This window comes from Mobula hypostoma, chromosome 2 (assembly GCF_963921235.1).
Source record: "Mobula hypostoma chromosome 2, sMobHyp1.1, whole genome shotgun sequence".
Taxonomy (NCBI): Eukaryota; Metazoa; Chordata; class Chondrichthyes; order Myliobatiformes; family Myliobatidae; genus Mobula; species Mobula hypostoma.
In genome coordinates this window covers 248,863,755-248,881,936 of record NC_086098.1, presented here as the reverse complement: position 1 = coordinate 248,881,936, position 18,182 = coordinate 248,863,755, and the positions used below count along the sequence as shown (strand labels likewise).

General features: G+C 42.9%; 1 protein-coding gene across 1 annotated transcript in view; it reads left to right on the top strand.

The window, feature by feature from the left end:
* Positions 1-18,182, top strand: part of LOC134343085 (ras GTPase-activating-like protein IQGAP1) — a 230,576-nt gene that overhangs the window by 532 nt on the left and 211,862 nt on the right. The window lies entirely within an intron of this gene.

Here is an 18,182-nt window from a genome sequence, read left to right as displayed (position 1 = left end):
TACGGTGTGTGGTGTGACTGCACTGAACTGTGAGCAACTTTGGTCAAGTTCAATTTTATTGTCATAGAGCTACCAAAGTCAGCTTTTTGCTGCAACAGTCCATTGCAAGTTTGATCAAAAACTTAAATAAATTACGCACAACTTGCACGACAATCTGAGCATAACGACATTAGTGCAAGCTGAGAGAAAAAAAGAAATAAAATATAACAACAGGAATTCTGCAGATGCTGAAAATTCAAGCAACACACATCAAAGTTGCTGGTGAACGCAGCAGGCCAGGCAGTATCTCTAGGAAGAGGTACAGTCGACGTTTCGGGCCGAGACCCTTCGTCCTGAAACGTCGACTGTACCTCTTCCTAGAAATAAAGTATAAGGTCCCTTACCACCATTCAGGGCCCCAAACAGTCCTTCCAAGTGAGGCATCACTTCACCTGTGAGTCTACTGGGGTGATATACTGCGTCCGGTGCTCCCGATGTGGCCTTTTATATATTGGTGAGACCCGACGCAGACTGGGAGACCGCCTTGCTGAACATCTACGCTCTGTCTGCCAGAGAAAGCAGGATCTCCCAGTGGCCACACATTTTAATTCCACATCCCATTCCCATTCTGACATGTCTATCCACGGCCTCCTCTACTGTAAAGATGAAGCCACACTCAGGTTGGAGGAACAACACCTTATATTCCGTCTGGGTAGCCTCCAACCTGATGGCATGAACATCGACTTCTCTAACTTCCGCTAATGCCCCACTTCCCCCTCGTACCCCATCTGTTACTTATTTTTATGCACACATTCTTTCTCTCACTCTCCTTTTTCTCCCTCTGTCCCTCTGAATACACCTCTTGCCCATCCTCTGGGTCACCCGCCCCCCTTGTCTTTCTTCCCGGACCTCCTGTCCCATGATCCTCTCGTATCCCCTTTTGCCTATCACCTGTCCAGCTCTCGGCTCCATCCCTCCCCCTCCTGTCTTCTCCTATCATTTTGCATCTCCCCCTCCCCCTCCAACTTTCAAATCCCTTACTCACTCTTCCTTCAGTTAGTCCTGACGAAGGGTCTCGGCCTGAAACGTCGACTGCGCCTCTTCCTATAGATGCTGCTTGGCCTGCTGCGTTCACCAGCAACTTTGATGTATGTTGTTTTAAGGTAGGTTTGGAGTTTTTCGGGTTGGTTCAGGAACCTGATGGCAGTGGGGGAAAAAAGCTGTTATTGAACATTAGTGATCCGGCTCCTGAGCTTCCTGCCCACTGACAGTGTGAAGAAGAGGGCATGGCCCAGATGGCGAGGGTCCTGTCGTACAGGACGTTGGTAAGGGTGCACCTGCACTGTGGGCTGTACCCAGCACATCCCTGGTTGTTAATGCAAATTAAATATTTCACTGCACAGGTGATAAACAAATGCATACAAATCTGAGTAATGCAATTATACAGGACGTTGTTGAGGCCACACCTGGTGTACTGTGTTCTGGAAAGAGCACAGGGAAGATTTATTAGAATGTTGCTAGGACTTAAGAGCCCAAGTAACTAAGGAGCTGGTGGTAGACCTCAGGAGGGCTAAGGTACCGGTGACCCCTGTTTCCATCCAGGGGGTCAGTGTGGACATGGTGGAGGATTACAAATACCTGGGGATACGAATTGACAATAAACTGGACTGGTCAAAGAACACTGAGGCTGTCTACAAGAAGGGTCAGAGCCATCTCTATTTCCTGAGGAGACTGAGGTCCTTTAACATCTGCCGGACGATGCTGAGGATGTTCTACGAGTCTGTGGTGGCCAGTGCTATCATGTTTGCTGTTGTGTGCTGGGGCAGCAGGCTGAGGGTAGCAGACACCAACAGAATCAACAAACTCATTCTAAGGCCAGTGATGTTGTGGGGATGGAACTGGACTCTCTGACGGTGGTGTCTGAAAAGAGGATGCTGTCCAAGTTGCACGCCATCTTGGACAATGTCTCCTATCCACTACATAATGTACTGGGTGGGCACAGGAGTACATTCAGCCAGAGACTCATTCCTCCGAGATGCAGCACTGAGCGTCATAGGAAGTCATTTCTGCCTGTGGCCATCAAACTTTACAACTCCTCCCTTGGAGGGTCAGACACCCTGAGCCAATAGGCTGGTCCTGGACTTATTTCCTGGCATAATTTGCATATTACTATTTAACTATTTATGGTTCTGTTACTATTTATTATTTATGGTGCAAATGTAACAAAAACCAATTTCCCCCGGGATCAATAAAGTATGACTGTGAAGTTATAGGGAGAGGCTGGGCATGCAAGTTCCTTATTCCCTGGAGAGTGGGACACTGAGTGGTGTCATAGAGCTGTATAAAATAGTGAGCGGTGTAGATGGAGTGAATGCAGAGTCTTCTTTCTAGAGAAGGGGAACTATAGCAGAATAGGTTTAAGGTGAGAGGTGGAAAAGGTTTAAGAGACCCGAGGGGAAATGTCAGGATGGTGGATATATGTCTGTAAGAGGAAGTGATAGAGATGGGAACAAGAGCAACACCTAAGAGACATTTGGATAAGTAACAGGAGATTCTGCAGATGCTAGAAATCCAAAGCAACACACGCAAAATGCAGGAGGAACTCGGCAGGTCAGGCAGCATCTCTGGAAAGGAGTAAAGAGTCACTGTTTCCGGCCAAGATCTTTTGTCAGGACAGGAAAGGAAGAGGGAAGGAGTATAAGCTGGAAGCTGATGGGTGAAGCTTGGGGAGGGATTGAAGTGAGAAACGGAGATGTGATGGGTGGAAAAGATAAGGGGCTGAAGAAGGAAACAGGAGAGGGACCATGGGAGAAGGGAAGGAGAAGGAGCACCGAGTGGAGGGGGTAGGTGAGGAAAAGAGAAGGCGTAATAGGGGAGCCAGAGTGGGGAATGAAAAGAAAGAGGAAGGGGGAAATTACTGGATGTTAGAGAAATTGAGACGAAATATGAGGTGTTGCTGCTCCCACCTGTGAGTGGCCTCATCATGGCAGCAGAGGACCAACACGTTAGAATGGGAATGGGGATTGGAATCAAAATGATTGTCTCTCTGGAAATCCTCCTTGTTGAGAACGGAGTGCAGGTGCTCAACAAAACAGTCCCCCAATCTACGTTGGAACTCTCCGGTGTAGAGGCCATCGCATTGGGAGCACCGGATGCAGAACACAATCCCAACAGACTTGCAGGTGAAGTTTGTCTCACCGCAAAGGACTCTTTGGGGCTCTGAATGGAGGTGCGGGAGGAGGTGAATGGGCAGAGGAAATGGTTGAGGCAGATACATTAACGGCATTTAAAATCTGCTCCACATATCTCAGAATCAAAATCAGGTTTATCATCACTGTCTTATGTGATGTGAAATTTGTTGTTTTGTGGCAGCAACACAGTGCAAAGTCATAGAATTACTATAAATTGCAAAATAAATAAATAGTGAAAAACAAGAGGAACAATGAGGTGGGGTTTGTGGACAATTGAGAAATCTGATAACAGAGGGAAAGAATCACTGATTGAATCTACCCCCTCTCACTTTAAATGCGCGTCCTCTCGTATTAGAAGCTTTGACTGTAGGAAACAGACACTGGCGGTCTACCTATGCCTCTCACAATCTTATGAACTCTATCAGGTTTCCCCTCAGCCTCCGACACTCCAGAAAAAACAACCCCAGTTTGTCCAGCCTCTCCTTACAGCTCATGCCCTCTAACCCAGGCAGCATCTTCAGACTGGAAAGGAAGACGCCATCATCGGCAGCACTGGATACAATCCGACAACCCCAGTAGATTTGCAAGTGAAGTGTTATCTCGCCTGGAAGGACTGTTTGGGGCTTTCAATGGAGGTGAATGGGCAGGTGTAGCACTTTGGCTGCTTACAGGGATAAGGGCCATGTGGGGAGGATGAATGGACAAGGGAATACGGAGTGAGCAATCCCTGCAGAAAGTGAAAAGTGAAAGGTGGGGGTGAGGTGAAGATGTGTTTAATAACAGGGTCCCTTTGGAGATGGCGAAAGTGGCGGAGAATGGTGTGTTGGATAAAGAGGCTCATGGAGTGGTAGGTAAAGACAGGAACTCTCACTGTTCAGGTGGAGGAGAAAATGTTGTGAGTGTGGATATCTGGGAAATAGAGAAGACGTGGATGAGGGCAGCGTCAAATATATTGATGGATAAGGGTTTAACAGAGTACGTACTGATGTAGATTGGGAGACCACTTCGTCGAGCACCTAGCATTCCACCCGCCAGAACAAGCGGGATCTCCCAGTGGCGACCCATTTTAATTCTACTTCCAATTCCCATTCCAATAAGTCTATCAGTGGCCTCCTCCACTGTTGAGATGAGGTCACACTCAGGTTGGAGGAACAACACCTTGTATTCCATTTGGATAGCCTCCAACATGATGGCATGAACATTGATTTCCAAACATCCCGTAATGCCCTCTCCCCCCCCCCACCATTCCCCAATCCTTTTTCCCTTCCTCACCTTATCTTGTGGCTTGCCTATCACCTCCCTCTGGTGCTCCTCCACCATACCCCCCACCTTATCTTTCTTCCATGGCCTTCTGTCCTATCCTATCAGACACCCCCTTCTCCAGCCTAGTATCTCTTTCAGCAATTAACATCCCAGCTCTTTACTTCATCCCCTCCCCTTCAGGTTTCACCTTTCACCTCGTGTTTCTCGCTCCCCTACCCCCACCTTTAAAATCTACTCAGTTTTTTTTCCATCGGCCCTGCTGAAGGATCTCAGTCCAAAACATTGACTGTATGTTTTTCCACAAATGCTGCCTGGCCTGCTGAGTTGCTCCAGCATTTTGTGTGGTGTCAAATGGAGTCAGCTTGGTGGGCACCGTAATGGGCATGGATGAAAAGCAATGTGGAGACCCAAGATGACAAGTTTTGAAATCTGGATCACAGTCTGGTTCATTGTCACTGATATGTCATGAAGTTTGTTGTTTTCAGCAGTTGTACAGTGTGAGTTACAGAAGCTGCAGTAAGTTACAAACATAAATTGTGCAGCAGAGGTAGTGTTCACAGACGGTTCAGAAATCCGATGGTGGAGGGGAAGAAACTGTTCTTAAAAAATCAAGAGTGGGAACTTGGGCTCCTAAACCACCTCCTCGATAGCAGTAGATCGAAGAAGTCATACCCAGTTGGTGAAGGTCTTTAATGATAGGTGCTACCTTCTTGAGATGCCACCTGTTGAAGATGTGGGGAGGGTTGTACCTGTGATGGAGCTGACTGAGTCTAATTCAGCAATTGGGTATAAATGAGGAAAATTAAAACTGTCGGAAGACCCAATGGTTTGGGCAGCATCTTTGGTGACAGCAGGGTAGTTGATGATTAAGGTAAAGACCATGCATCACATCTGTGTCCAGTCTTGATGCAGTGTCTCAACCTGAACTATCACCTACTTTTCTGTCACCACAGATACTAGCTAATCCATTAAGTTCCCTACGCAGTTTGTTTTGTTTTGATGAGGAAACTGTGACGTAGGACAGCAGCTGTGATCTTGTTGAAGGGCATAGCTGCCGTGAGTGACTGATTTCTTCTGTTCTTATGAGTAGCCATGATGGGCCATGCAGCTGAAGAGTGACCTGATAGAAATTTATAAAACTGAGGGGCATAGATGAGGTGCATTCAGAGTCTTTTTCCCAGAGTGGAAATGTCAGATATTAGAGAGTATAGGTTTTCGGTGACAGGGATAAGTTTAAAGGAAATTTATGAGGGAAATGATTTTACATAGGGAGTGGTAGTTACCTGGAACATGCTGCCGGGGAGATGGTAGAGGCAGATGTATGTGTAATGGCTTCTTTGTAATGTTCTCTGCTGAGGTAACGGTTTCTCTGTAACAGCCATGTTTGGGTTATTACTGGAGATAACAGGACTGTTAGCCAATCGGGGATTGTTTTGTCTTGTGTATCTGGAAAGATATTGTTTTTGCGGTCTTTTGTCGAGGAGAGATGAAGAGGGAAGACGCGAGTGGAGAAAGCTGGTAGAATGGCGGATGGAGTGCATTGAGATCTGAGAGTCCGAAGGTCGGTGATGTTCGGAGATCGATGCTGAAAGGATGACTACTGAGTGAGCTCGAACTGGAACTTTGACTTGGGCCCTCTTTTTGTTTTGTTTATTTTCATTAGTAACCTGTTTTCAGATTAAGATTCATAAAGTCTATCATTTAATTGCATATGGTGTACTGTATGATATTTTGCGTTGTGGGTTTGTAACTGGGGGTACATTACATAGTATCCACACAAATGTGATTAACCAGTTTGGTGAGCTGGGTGAGCCTGAGGGTTACATAGAGTGATATTAAAGAAGCGCTTAGAAGGGCATAGTAGGATATAGACCACGTGCAGGTAGATGGGATTAGTTAGATTGGCATATTTAGTCATGAGGGGTTGAATGGCCTGTAGCTATGCTGTACTGTTCTGTGTTTAAAAGACAGCAGAATTAAAGAAAAAAATTAGCTCTTGGAACTTTTAAAGGACTTGAGAGTAGACAAGGTGAAGAGGTTTGCCTAGCTGAAGGTTGCATTCTAAAATCAGGATCTGCCATTCAGGGCAGAGATGAAGTTAAAATTCTTCACTCAGTGGTGGATCTTTGGAATTCTCTACCCAGGAGAATTATGATAGCTGTCATTGAGTGCATGCAGAGCTGTAAATGGTGGGCTCTTGGATAATTGAGGGATGTGGACACAGTATTTACAGGAAGAGATTAGCAGTGATTTTATTGAAAGGCGGGGCAAGTTTATTATGAACAAATATGACACATTGATGGGAGGGTGGAATTTGTCCCCTTTGCAAGATGCCAGCTCTTTGATCACACTTCATTTTGTCCTAGTGTACTGCTCTTTTGCCCTGTGCGGGCAAGTGAGATTAGAGTCTTTAGTTTAATAGTTTGGTACCATATCAAGGGCTGAAAGGCCTGTCCGGTGCTGTACTGTTCTATGTTCTGTGTAGCTGCAGTTTCTTTCCCCTTTCATATTTGTCCATGGAAATGGAATAAAATTACAAATAAAGTCCCGTGAGGAGAACAAGGGATATAAGTGTACACTTAAGTAAATTAGGAGAGCAAAAAGGGGCCATGAGGTAATCCTGGCAGATAAGGTAAAGGAGAATCTTAAAATGTTCTCAAAGTATATTAAGAGTTAAAGGGTAGGTAGGAAATGAGAAAGTCCCCTAAAAAGATTCACTGTGGTAATTATGTGGACAAAGTTTTAAATGTCTCCACCACAGAGAAATACATGGAAGCTAGAGAATTCAGTGGAGAAACGGTGATATCCTGGAGCATATCAACATTATGAAAGAGGAGCATTTCAACATTTAAATGGCATGAAGGTAGATAAATATTCTGGGCTTGACCAGGTATATCCAAGGATAGTATTGGAACTGCCTTTTTTAAGTTTGCTGATGACACCGCTGTTGTTGGCCAAGTCAAAAGTGGTGACAAATTGATATATAGGAAGGAGATTGTCACCCAATGTCAGCAAAACCTGACTGCGAGAGTTGTTGACTACAGGAGGAAGAAGCTGGAGGTCCATGAGCCAGTTTTCATTAGGGGAATGGTGGTGGAGAGGGTCAGGAATTTTATATTCCTTGGTGTCAACATATCAATGGATCTGACCTAGGACCAGCACATAGTTGTAATCACAAAGAAGGCACAACAGTTCCTCTACTTTCTTAGAAATTTGAGTAGATTTGGCATGTCACCAAAACCTTTGCCAAACTTCTATAGATGCATGGTGGTTGCATCGCATTCCGATATAAAAACATCTATGTCAGGAAGAGAAAAGGCTACAGAAAGTGGGAGATGCAGCCTAGTCCATCACAGGAAAAGCCTCCCCACTGAGTATGCTTACATGGAGTGCCACCAGAGGAAGAAGCATTAATTCTCAAAGAACCCCCACCATTCAGGCCAGACCTTCTCACAACTACCATTGGTTTCAATTTGAAAGAACCTGTTAGAGTCCAGTTTATTATCACTGAATTAGATGATGTGAAACTTGTTGTTTTGATGCAGTATTGCAGTGCAAAGACATAAGAATGTAAGAAAAAGAAATTACATTGATGTTCATGGGCTGTTCAGAAGTCTGATGGCTGGAGGGAAGGAAACTTTCTGAATCATTGAATGTGGGTTCAAAGGTTTATTATCAAAGTATACAACTCTGAAATTCTTCTCCAGATCGCCATGAAACCAAGAAAGAAAACAAAGGCAGTACGATCATCAACCCCAAATCCCTCCTCCCTGCATAAATAAAAACCGAGCAGGCATATCAACCCCATATCCCCCCTCCCCGGCACACAAAAAAACAAGAAAGATTGGGTGGAAAAACACTGAATACAATAAAACCATAAGACTGGGGTGGGGTGGTGGGGGAGAAGTCCACAGTCTAAGTCCACATCCAAAGCGCAGAAAACCTGGGCAATACTCTCCCTCTCCATAGCAGAGTGATCTCATCACCGATTTTAAAAAGGTGTTTTAAGTTGTACATAAGTTAAATGTGTATCAAATTCAAGATCAAGAATCGAGTTTTTGTCATGTGTATATCAAAACATACAATGAAATGCGTTAACGTATGTTGGGGCAGCCTGCAAGTGTTGCCACACATTCTGATGCCAACATCACATGCCCACAATGTTTAGCAGAACACAAGAAGGAAAAAAGAACAGAGCAAAATTAGCCCCATTCCTCCCTCCTACCCACATGTATACACAGTCCCTTAACCTCAGAACAGACTATTTTCTTCGATCTTCAACTACCAGTGGACTCTGAATCAGGCTTGCAGACATTGGACCGACTTCCTCAGTGGACTTGCAGAGGTTCACAGACAATGCTCTGGCAAATGGGTTTTGACTTCCAGAATTTTGATTTGACCCTTGGTCGATGATCCTCTGCATCGATCCCAGGACACTTCAATCACCGAACACTAGGCTTTCAGCTCTGGTCTCACTGATTCGTGAACCCAGGAGGTCATCAGAACTTGTTCCTCCTCCCATACAAAACTCTGACTCCAGACCTGCAGACATCTCACTGATAGAGGGGTGAGGAGGCACTTGTTCATTTTCTGCCAACCCCACATCCAACCATGGATGCCTCATGTCCATGCTGCTGGCTTTCAATCACTGAGTGGAGACTTAGACTAGATGAATCACTCATTTGGGCACTTCTGGCTGCAGATTTTTGTAAGTGTTTTGTCTTTCTCTTCTGCATTGGCATGTTAGGCTCCCCCATCACTAAGAATGAGATATTTGTGGATTCTCTTCCACTGAGTTGTTTAATGACCCACCACCATTCACGACTGAATGTGGTGGGACTGTGGAGTATGGTTCCTTTCTGCTGGTCGTGGTCTTGCTTAGCTTTGTCTGTTGCTTGCTGTTTATATTAGAGTCATAGAGTCATGGAGTCATAGAGCAATACAGCACAGACACAGGTCATTCAGCCCAACCAGTCCATGCTGACTATGGTGCCCACCTGGCTAGTCCCATTTTTCTGTGCTTGGCCCATATCCCTCTGAACCCTGCCCCATCATCTATCTACATTCCTCTTAAACTATGCTATTGTACCTGCCTCAATTACTTCCTCTGGCAGCTCATTCCGTAGACAGACTTCCCACGTTCTGTATGAAAAATTGTCTGGTATTAAGTAGTTCTGTCTTGCAGCTTTGACAGGTAGGTTGTTTAATCCTCTATCTGCCTGGTGCTGTTCCTGAAAAGGCCCCCTGTACTCCTGTTGAACCAAGGTTAATCCCCGATTTGGTGCTGATCTGTCAATGAGGTTGCTAATTGTGTGTGAGTACAATTCTGCTTTTTTCAATAGGCCACAGTGACTTATGGACGTTAAGTCCTGAGTTCATAGTCTGCTCCATTTAGCAGGTAGATTAGATTACATTTAAATATAATTAGTTTTATTTGTCATATGTACATTGAAACATATAATGAAATGTGTCACTTGTGTCGATGACCACCACTGTTCGAATATAGGCTGGGGGCAGCCTGCAAGTGTCACAATACAATGAGGCAAAACAAAATGCTGGAGGAACTCAGCAGGTTGAGGCACTCAGCATCTATTGAGGAAAATAGACAGTCGACACTCGGGTTTGAGACTCTTCAAGACTCAAAGGTTCCTCCAGATGTTTTGTGTGTTCAGATTTTCAGCATCTGTAGTCTTTTTTTGTGTCTACAATATGGTGAAGGGCATTTTCAATGAAGTCAAGATTTTGTCACTGCTACCCATGCCAAGGTCAGCTTTGTCCATAAGAAATGGGTGTAGGAGAATGCCCCTAAAGCCAGCCATACCATTAGATATGAACTTAATCTTGTTCTTACTTTCCTATTGGTTCCATTCAGCTCTTGGTCCAATTGACCTGACTTGACCATATTCAGTGATATGGTCACTGGGGTTGGGGGGAGGCGGGGGGAGAGCAAGGAGTGAATTTCAAAGATTTGCAATTCTCTGAAATAGTTTTCTAATTGAATGGGGAATAGGCGTCAGGAAGTCGTGGCTTAATTCTTGTTCTTAACTCTGCACAGATGTTACATTTTTCATATTATGGATTTTCTGTTTGAAATTGTCATATTCTGTAGACGAAAACATAACCTGCAGAAAAGTTTGAAATGATGGATCTTCTGAGAAGAATTTTACAATTAAAATTACTTTCCAGACTGGTTCCAGTTCCCTATCAGACAAAAAGTGAATTGTTTTTTTGGACATTGCAAAACCATGTGTATCAATTGCTCTTTATTTTCATAAATCTTTTGCTTGTGTTTAATTAGCAGCTTTTCCCAGAGGGTAAATATCAGATACTGGGCAGTTGCCAAGAGTCAATTTGTTTTAAGTAGGAGAACTTATGCAGGTCGCTAAGTTGGTCAAATTTAGTGAAATTTGATTCTCCTCTGCTAGTTCCATTAACTTGGGCAAATATTTCAAATTTCCTTTTAATATAAAGAATGCATAGATCAATTCATAGAATGGTTACTTCATTATCTGTTATTTTTTTTGGCAAGCATACCTGCCTAATCTCAGTCTCCGGGAAGGAGGCCTCTTGGTTTTGATTTCAACTAAGGTGTCCCTGATGTAATCTAAACACAGTTCTTGCAGTCCTCTCAGATAACTTGTGTTGCATCACTATTCCCAGAAGCATTATTGGCAAGGGGATCCTAATAACCCTGGGATATTAAGGGAATCAAAGGATTTGATGTTAGTGCAGGAATGTGATGATAATCTCAATGCAGGCAAGGATGGCACGGCGGTGTAGCAGTTAACATAACGCTTTACAGTGTCAATGATCAGAAGGTCGGAGTTCAATTTCCATTGCTGTCTGTAATAAGTTTGCACATTCTCCCTGTGACTGCATGGGTTTCCTCTGGGTGCTCTGGTTTCCTCCCACATTCCAATGATGTATGAGTAGAGTTAGTGAGTTGTGGGCATACTGTGTTGGCACTGGGAGTGTGGTGATACTTGCAGGCTACCCCCAGCACAATCCTCGGACTGTGTTCGTCATTGATGCAAGCAACCCATTTCACTGTATGTTTCAATGTACGTGTGACAAATAAAGCTAATCTTGTATTCTTTACTGAAATGCAGCATGTGATGTGGTGGCAAGCTAGAGTTCCATTCCACTCAATTAGCTCTGCTTTGCCTCCAAATTGACAGGATGCTAGTCAGGTCTTTGTTTCAGGAGCACTAGAAAGTTTCTTTCAAACTAAGATCAGGAAGAAACTTTAAAAGTCTTCATTAACTAGCCAATGACATTGTCACTTTTTCCAGCAGCCTTTGTATTATACTGGGCACTAACATGAGTTTTAAACTGCCAACAACAACTTCCAAAGATGGTGTCCCAAAAAGGCAACATCCATTATTCAGGACCTCACCATCCAGGTCATGCTTTCTTTTCATCAGGGCAGAGCTACAGGAGCCTGAAGACCCACTTAATGTTTTAGGAACTGCTTCTTCCCCTCTGCCATCAGATTTCTGAGCGGCCCATGAACCCGGTTCTATTTCTCTTTTGCAATATTTATTTATTTTTACAGTGGAATTTGTTTAAACTACAAATTCCATGACTTGCATCAGTGACAGTAAACCTAATTCTGATTAGCCAAGGCATAGTATGCAGGTCTTTTCCAAACATTCCCCTCTCTTATGTTAAACCTCATCTGATGATGTCATAGGAAGTCATTCCTGCCTGTGGCCATCAAACCTTACAACTCCTCCCTTGAAGGGTCAGACACCCTGTGCCGATAGGCTGGTCCTGGATTTATTTCATAATTTACTGGCATAATTTACATATTACTATTTAACTATTTATGGTTCTACTACTATTTATTATTTATGGTGCATCTGTAACGAAAACCAATTTCCCTCTGGGATCAATAAAATATGACTATGACTATTATATATACCTTTGTAATCTCTGGACTGTTTAAACCATCACCCTTCCCTTAGTTTAGTGACCTATTGTATGTTTGCTTCCAGTTAAGTTTCTACATAATCATTCTCAGCCTAGTTTTCTGATCACTTCCTCGTCTTGTCCCCCTGTCTATCTCTGACATTTCTCAGGCTAACAGCCCTCAGTTTCAATCCTGACAGCATTGTCATCCTCTCTTTTTGTTTGTTCCAGTGCTCCAAACATGGTGGCTTTGCCTTCCTAAAAAAACCCTCTGGTTCCTATTTTTTCTTAAGGCATCCATAGAATGTGCATTCTTTGAGCAAGTTCAGTTTATTGTCATTCAAACATACACATGTATACTACCAAACGAAACAACGTTCCACCAGACCAAGCTACACTATACTGTGCTCTACATAAACTAATATTACCACAAATAGATGAACAAATAATAAGGTTATTTACAATACAAGTTTAAAAAGTAAGCAGTATGATGCTGATGGCACATCATACATGGTGAGTCCTGGGTGGCGTCTGGGAGTTCAGTAGTCTTACGACCTGGGGAAAGAAGCTATTTCCCATCCTAACGGTCCTTAACTAACTCTGGGACCTCCTGCCTGATGGTAGGGGTTCAAAGTGATAGTTGGATGATCGGAGGGAGCAAACTTGTGTGATAATACCAAAGCCCCTTGAGATAATGGTGTTATGCAAATTATTAATTCCCAAGTGCAACTGCTCTGATATGAAGTGACAGGCACAAAATGCTCAAGGTTCTTTGCAAATCGGGCAGCATCTATGGAGGGGAATAAACAGCCAGCATTTCAGACTAAGACCCTTTGTCCTGGGGGGATTATTCCCCCTCAGCTTGGTCTGGTGGAAAATTGTTTTGTTTAGTAGATGCTGCCTCACTTGCTAAGTTCCTCCAGCATTTGGTGGGTGTTGCTCAAGATTTCCAGAATCTGCAGAATTTCTTTGTTTATGCTCTGATATTAAGCAATTTAAAGTGAGGCCTGGGTATTGATTGAACTGCGCCTGATAAATGATATGTAGCGCTTGGCATGTCTTGGGCAGTGATTGTCTGGAACAAGAGGATCTCTGCATTATAGTCTTTGCAGCACTAACCTCTGGATTTGCAAGTGCATCTTCATTGGTCAGACCACTGACCACAAATAGAGAGGATCCTGTTCTGATGGCATCTCAAAATATTCTGATATCTACCACCTTGGGCCAGGGCTTGAGACATATGGGACATGCCATCCCTTTTCAAACTGTACAGCATCCACAAATTTTGCAGTTACTGAATTCCCAGTGCATCTGAATGCTGGGACACCTTCCCCACTTCACTGTAGAAGCTCGTTTGCCAGAAAGCCAGCTGGCAGATTACTCTCTAGCAGGCAGTTGGAGACTAGCTTTACTAGTGTTGTCCCACATCCCAAAGAGTAAATTTGCAAGAGGAAGTTTTAATTTGTGGCTGTGCTCCTTCATCTCTCCTTCATCACATATTCTGTTCCTGATTTGACTTTTTGTCTCTTCCCCGCAACACTCTTGCTGATATTTTTATTCCATTTCTAGTTTCCTCAATACCAACAGTGCTAATCTGTTTTTACTTTTCCTTTAAAGACACTAATATCAATGAAATCTGTAATGTTTTTCAAGTACTTATTATGGCTGAAGTTTCTGTCCCTTGTTGGGTCAGTTCTCTGATGCTTTGCAGAAACATTTATTCTTTCTGTGTGATCCTGGATTGGGTGGTGTTGATGGGACATTTGATGATGGAGCACATCACTTAATGTGATTGCAATTTACAGCCAAGCATAAAAAGCACACGGCCTTGTAATAAGGTCTCACTGGATAATCAGGAAGGCATAATTTTCCCCTTCAACCGCAACCCTTTCCCCTCCCCCATTTCCCTCCCCATGTTAAAAAAATTCCCAGTGCAATTTACTATCTTGTACACAATCAAATATTTCCACATGGAGCAACAATTTGACGCAAGGGCTTTCAGGTTGAGGAAGTTTAAATCCACACCAGACGTTACTTTTTCCCTACGGCTATTGGTAGTTCCTTTGACTGACTTCAGCATTCTTTTACCTTTCATTCTTCAGTAAGTAATCAGCTTTTGATTGTTGAGAGGTTCTGTACCAGTTCTTGTTTGATCTTGCCCTACATGACCCCGTTTGTGTAAATTGCATTTGAAATGATCACAGTGACACAGGTAGACAGTAATGGTGCTGTTTGGTGTGCTTGCCTTCAGTCAAGGGATAGAGTATAGAGGTGGTTATGTTACAACTTTACAAGGCATTCATGAAGCTTCACTGGGAACACCGTGTAGAGTTTTGGTCACCATGCCATAAGAAAGACATGATTAACCTGGAAAGGGTGCAGCAAAGCTCAAGGATGATGTTGCTGGGACTGAGCAGCTTAAATGATGAGGAGAGACTGGACAGTCTGGGCTACTTTCCCCAGGAGTGAAGAAGACTGATAGGTTACCTTATCACAGCTTGGTTTGGAAATCCAATGCCCAAGAATGGAAAAGCCTCAAAAAGTAGTGGATACAAGTCTATCAGAGGTAATACCCTTCCCACCATTGAGCATGTCTGCAAAGAGCGCTGTTGCAGGCCATGCTCTCTTGCTGCTGCTATCAAAAAGAACGTACAGGAGCCTCAGGACACACACCACCAGGTTCAGGAACAGTTATTACCCCTCAACCATCAGGCTCTAGAACCAAAGGGGATAACTTCACTCGTCCATCACTGAATTGTTCTCACAACCTATGGACTCACTTTCAAGGACTGTTTATGTTCTTGATATTTATTGCTTTTTTTTTCTTTTTAGATTTGCAGTTTGTTGCCTTTTACACATTGGTTGTTTGTCCATCTTGTATGTAGTTTTTCCACTTTACAGTGAATGCCTGCAGGAAAATGAATCTCAGGGTAGTATATGGCAACATGTACTTTGATGATAAATTTACTTTGACCTTTATAGGGGTCACAGATAAGTTGGATGGTCAGTTTTTTTCTCCAGAGTGGGGCTGAAACTAGATAGCATAATTTGAAGGTCAGAGGATGAAGATTTAAAAGGGACCTGAGGGGCAAGTTTTTCAACACAGATTCATGCATATATAGAAATAACTGCCAGAGAAAGTGGTAAAGCTGAGTAAAATTACATTGCTTAAAAGACATTTGGGCAGGTATATGAATAAGAAGTTAGGAAGGATATGGACCAAATAAGACTGGGCACATTGGTCAGGATGGGCAAGTTCGGCTGGAGTACCTGTTTCACTGCTGTGTAACCCTACTACTCTGTTAAAACATCTTTATGTACATTAAAAAAAAAGCCAAGAATGAAATAACACAAAGTACATTAACAAGCCATTGGACTGTCTAATCATCAGTGCCCCACTGGAGAAGAGCTATGTTGAAATTTACTGAATTCTGTAATTTAAGTGATACAAGAATCTTGTAAGCCACATGGAAATAATTCCATGCTGTCATCATAGAGAGAATCCTCACATCAGCCATTACTGTCTGGCTCGTTGCAGCTTCCTCTCATTATATACAAAAACTACAGTGAGGTTCAGCAGGAAAGGCTATTGGCTGCAGTCTACCATCACTGCAGGGCTGTGTGTTCCCAGGGCTAAGAAGCAGGCAGGAAAAATTTATTGCAGACACTAACCACCCAGAAAACTGCCTTTTCCAAAAGTTCCTTTCCGGAAAGTGCTATAGGACTATTAAAACAATAAAGAAATCAAGGCATCTTAAAAGTTTCTTTCCCCAGACAATTAATCTGGCCAACCATTCTAGTTAGTTCTGATTTATTACCCCCCTCCCCCAAGTCACTGCAACTGTATTGTAAACCACTTATTATAATGCTGGTTACATTGTGAATACATGCTGATGTTTATTCATACACGTTTATTCCACATCCATCCTTTAACCTCTAACTTCATTAGCTTTTTAAATTTACAGATGTTTATATTATATAATTCTTTACTTTTATATTTGTTGAATTTTTTATTTGCTGCATGTTGTGCCCTGACCATCACACCACAGTAAATTCCTAATGTATGTATATGTATATGACAACTGAAGTTGATCAATTAATAGGATCAATAAGAAACTTCTCAGATGCAAATTTCTGAACTCTTCCCTCTTCCTCTTCTACAGAAACAAAGTGCAAACCCACACACTGCCTTCATGTTTAATTTCTCTTTCTAACTGGTTTCGGATTTTAACTTTCTCATAGGCTACCCAAAGGGTTAAGGAATGGAGTTCGCAGAGAGATGAATTTGGGTGTGATTCCTTCATAAAGGAATTGTAAAACAAATGACCTTTTGCTGTTATGAAGGCTGCCTCACAGTCCAGTAATACGTAATCACTGTCTTGAGCTGCATTGTTTTTCGTCTTTCATTCTTGGTCTTTAACTACCTGAGCTAATTGGGATGCTAAGCAAATTATAGCATCAGTTTCATCTCAGAGTTCTTGATTAGCTGTGCTTTTCTGTATCACAAACATACTCATTTTAAGGACTGGACAAACGTATCTTGACCATCACCATGTCACAGATGAACAGATACCTCAACCAAATCCTCCTCCAGTTACATAATGTCCCCGTTCCCCTTCTTTGGCTTCACTTAGGAAGCTATGGTTTGTCCTGTTCAGAAATCTATTTTGCATAAATCCACTCTGGTACTGCTTGAATTGGGTGTTCTATCTGGCATCACGGTCTCTTGATCTACGGTATATTCTGGTTATCAAGGTGTGCTCATCTTGTTTCCACTACAGTAATGTGGCCGAACCTTGCTTCAAAACTGGTGGTACAGACTGCTGGTTTTAGAACACAGCTAAACAACATCTGCGAAGCTTCTAACTTGAAGAAAGCTGTCTACATCGTTACGTTCTTTCCTTTCACTTGGATGATTTCCTTCCTGATCACACTACCTTGACTTTTGGTATTGCAATACAGTATTGAGATATTATTTTGCAATGAATATCTCGACCTTTTTAACCTATTCCATAACATAACTTTCAACATATGAGTGATGGAGCAAATTCGATAGAGTATATTTAGCTTGGTAACTATCTGATGCACTGAGCAAGACTTCTCCCTAGTCTAGTGTGATGTAATCAGTGAAATACATAATTAAAACAGTTAGTTGGCACTACCAACACAGGTGGGCTGTTAATTTGCAATGCCAGTTATAGCTTTTTCTAAACAACCTGAGCTTCATATCACAGTCCAGAGTTCAAAATGTAGACTCATCAGTTGATAACTCATCAGGGGTGATTGATAAGTTTGTGGCCTAAGGTAGAAGGAGATGACTTACTAACTTCAAACTTTCTGCATAATCACTCAGAGTTGATCTGCATGTGCATGTAACGAGAGCTGTATAACTCCTCTCCTTCTACCTTGGGCCACGAATTTATCAATCATCCATCTGTGGACACTTTCCGGAGGTCCAAGTTCTGTATGCTCCACGACAGTTGGACGAGCTGTGTAAAAGTAGGAGCGGTAAAAGTAAAAGTTGAAAAATAGATGTGCTAGGTTTTCGAAAATCGACTCCTTCTACTGTAGGCCATGAACTTATCAATCACCCCTCGTAAATTTTCTGGAGGAACTGTTTGAAAGCATCTGTGAAGGGAAATGGTCTTTGTTTTGGGTCGAGGCCCTTCGTCAGGTGTTGATGAAGGGTCCTGGCTGGAAACATTGTTTGTTTATTCCACTGTGTAGATACTGCGTGACTTGCATTATGTGAGTGTTGCTCAAGATTTCCAGCATCTTTTCTCTTTTGACTGATACTCCAGCTGAGTAAAAGGGAATAGTACTCTGTCCTTTCTCTGG